Source organism: Plecotus auritus (assembly GCF_963455305.1).
Source record: "Plecotus auritus genome assembly, chromosome: 1".
Taxonomy (NCBI): Eukaryota; Metazoa; Chordata; class Mammalia; order Chiroptera; family Vespertilionidae; genus Plecotus; species Plecotus auritus.
Window position 1 is genome coordinate 152,073,631 of NC_137770.1, and position 3,736 is coordinate 152,077,366.

The following is a 3,736-nucleotide window of genomic DNA, read 5'->3' on the forward strand; positions in this document are numbered from 1 at the left end:
GCTCTCGTTTGGTCCCTGGACTGTTTCTGTTACCTTGGAAAGGTTGGTGGGCTTCTGAGCTGCCACTCGGATGCCCCTCAGGAGAGTCTGGCGATACCTGTCGAGAGCCTCCCTTCCCCGATCAGTGTTGTGATCCCATTGTGGCCTTCCGGATGGAAAAACAGCCTCGATCCTCCCTGGGTCTGTGGTGGGTTGGCCATCTGGCTCAAGGACTAACTTCCTCCCTTCCCCTCTCACTCTCTCTCTCTCTTCTGAGGTGAAAAGGGTCTGAAGTAGCTGCTGGCAGTCGTCCCAGGTCGGCTGGTGGGTGAAAAAGACCGACTCTACGAGTGAAATCAAACCTTGGGGATTCTGGGAGAACGATGGGTTTTGGTTCTTCCACTTGTATAGGTCACTGGTTGAAAATGGGACATAGACCATAAAAGGCTGACCATCAGGTCCTAAATCAGGGGGACTCGCCTGGCGTAGAGGGAACATAGGAGCAGGGCCACCGAGACCTGTCTCTCTCTCTCTTCTGCTGGTCATGTCCGGTGGGCCATAAGGGGTCCCGGTCCGGGTGTGGGGCGGACTGAAAGGGTTGTTTGCAGACAGAGTCTGAGTGGGAGGCCAATTGTCTGGCCCCCCCAGGGGCCATGGACTTGGGTCCGGATCTTTTCTCTCTCCGGGTGGAAGCGCCTGCGGGAGCGCAGGGTAGAGGGGTGCCGCCGGGGTCGGGTTCCCAGGGGCTCCTCCTGTCTGTATAGGAGGCATTTGTGAGGGTATTGGGGCCTCTCGTGAGGCTGAGGGGCCCACCTCCAGGTGGGACTCCGGAGGGGGAACATAAGGGGGAGGCCGGCGGTCAAGGACCCTGTCCTCCGGATCATTTGGTAGGACCTTAGGGTCTACCTTCTTGTCTCCTTTTGGGGGACAAGCCAATAAAACGGTCTGTCTCTGTCCCAATTTCCCTTCTTGGCCCTGGCAATTTTTAACCACCGGGGTTTTTCAGTGAGAATGTCAATCCAAATTTGAATATAAGGGATTTGGTCAGGGTGGCCTGGACGGCCATAAACAATATGATGAACCTTATAAGCCATTCCTAAGTCACAGGTCCCGGTGGACAGCCACCCAACCCCAAATGTGGGCCATTCTAATTCACACAATTTCTGCAAATCAAAACCATTAACCGATGTCCCGTAGTCCTCTCCACGCCGTTTGAAGTCCTGAAAATTCTTAAGAAAACATTGTAAGGGGGTAGACGTAGACGACTGGCCCTGACCCATTTTGACAAAGACAAGGACAATAAAGACAAGACAAACCAGACACGTGCACCCTAAGGTCACACGTAACAGGGACCCCAGATGCCGTCGCGCCTGGGTGTCCGGACTCAGAGGCTCCGCTGCGTCCAGCCCTCCTGCAGTCCACCAGGGGAACGTTTCACAAACAGAAACCAGGGGCTTACCTCCCCACTGGAGGTCCAGGTGGCTCTCACTTTCGGATTGCGAATTTTGGAGGAGACACTCCGCCTCCCTGGAACCCAGGACGGAGACTGGAGTGTCCTCACCTGGGGCGTCCACAGGCAACGTGGCCGGAGTGTATCTCGCTGGGGCCTCCAAATGTTGTGGGCAACCCGCAAGAGACGACCACCAGAGACTGAGATCAAAATTTATGAGCCTTTATTAAGCTGGCCAGCGACTACAGTTGCAGCACTTCACCGCGGTAAAGGCCGAACTGCAGTGCAGTCCACAGGTGTTACAGCACATTTATACACAGGAACCACAAGAGGGAGTTAGGATAGTTACAATGACAACCCAAAGGTTACAAAAGCCATTTCAGCTGTTTCCAAGAAACTCAGGGCACAGGTGCAATGCCTGGGCACGCTTGGCCAGAGCATGAACCACTGCCTCCCTTCAAACTCCAACTGACCCATTGTTTGGTGACCTGCTCCCTCTCCCTCTGTATCCTGCCCCCAGGTAATGGAGGAGCTGTGCAATGTTTGCAGCCCAGAACAGCTTGCTCATTTATTTTGTTCTTTAGGTTCCACATATAAGTGAAATCAACTGGCATTTGTCCCTGTCTGACCTATTTCGACCACAGTAATAGGAAGATTTCATTCTTTATTATGGCTGAGTCATATTCCATGTACCACTTCTTTATCCATTCATCTATTCATGGACACTTAGGTTGCTTCCATACTTGGCTATTGTAAATAATGCTTTAATGAACATATGGATGCTTATTTCTTTTTGATTTAGCCTTTTATGTTTATTTGGATAAATACCCAGAAGTGGCAGTGCTGGGTCCTTCTTTGTCTTTTGTTATATAGCCTTTGTTTTAAAGTCTATTCATGAACTATCTTTTCCCATCCCTTTAAATCTGTGTGCTTACTAGGTGTACTGATAAATAATGCGGATTTTGTAATTAAAGAAAACACGATAATTTCAACAGAAACATCAAAAGTGCTTTTTTCAAAGTAATGTCCATCGCTACCTGCACATTTTCCCCATCTTTCAGGTAATTTGTGGATACCATCTCAATAGAACTTCTCTTGTTTTGAGGCAAACCATTCAGAGACCCAATTTTCCACTTGTTTGTACCTTTTGAAGTGCTGCTCAGAAAGTGCATGTGCCATCGATCGGAACAAGTGGTAATCTGAAGGAGCAAGGTCTGGTGAATAAGCGGGTGGATTAATACTTCCCAGGCAAGATCTTTTAACGTGTCTTTAACTGGTTTTGAAGTGTATGATGGTGCGTTATCATGAAGCAAAATTACTTAGCCATGTCTTCTGGTTCATTCTGGTCATTTTACAATCAAAGTGTGGTTCAAATTAACCTGGATGTTCTTTGTCTTTCACATTGAAATTATCATTTTTAAAGCATTTAAACCAGTGTTCACAAGTATCTTGAGATGGAGCATGTTCACCATAAGCTTCCCAAAGTATACGATTCATCAGCACTTTTCTTCAAAATACAGTAATGAATTAAAACTTACCACAAATGCTCTTTTATTTTGGCATGAAATTCGACATTTTAAAGCATAAAAATACCTATGATGTTAACACCTTCAGAAAATTTGACATATGAAGTTTTGAAGCTTGTTGTGAATACAACAAAATAGCATACATATCAAATCGCATATGAGTATATCAACATATGTGTAACTCCATCTATTGAAAAAAATCTGCATTATTATCCGGTACACCTAGTATTTCAATATGAAATGAGTCTCTTGTAGACATCATAAGTAAGGATCCTTTTTTGTTATCTACTCAGGCACCATGTGTCTTTTGATTGGAGCATTTAATCCATTTTAATTTAAAGCAATTGTTCATAGATATGTAGTTATTGTCATTATATTATTCATATTTTTATCCCCCCAGCTTCTTCTTCTTAAAGAAGATGCTTTAACTTTTCTTGGAATGCTGGTTTGGTGGTGATGAGCTCCTTTAGCTTTATCTTGTCTGGGAATCTCTTTTATGTCTTTCAATTCTAAAGGATAGCTTTGCTGGTCAAAATAATCTTTGTTGTAGGTCCTTGTTTTTCATCACTTTGAGTATTTTGTGCCAGTCCCTTCTGTTCTGCAAAGTTTTTGTTGATAAATCAGCTGATAGTCTTATGAGAGCTCTGGTGTAGGTAACTAACTGCTTTTCTATTGCTGCTTTTAAGATTCTTTCTTTGTCTTTAGCCTTTGGCCTTTTGATTATGATGTGTCCTGGTGTAGGCCTCTTTGGGTTCATCTTGTTTGGGGCTCTCTGCAGTTA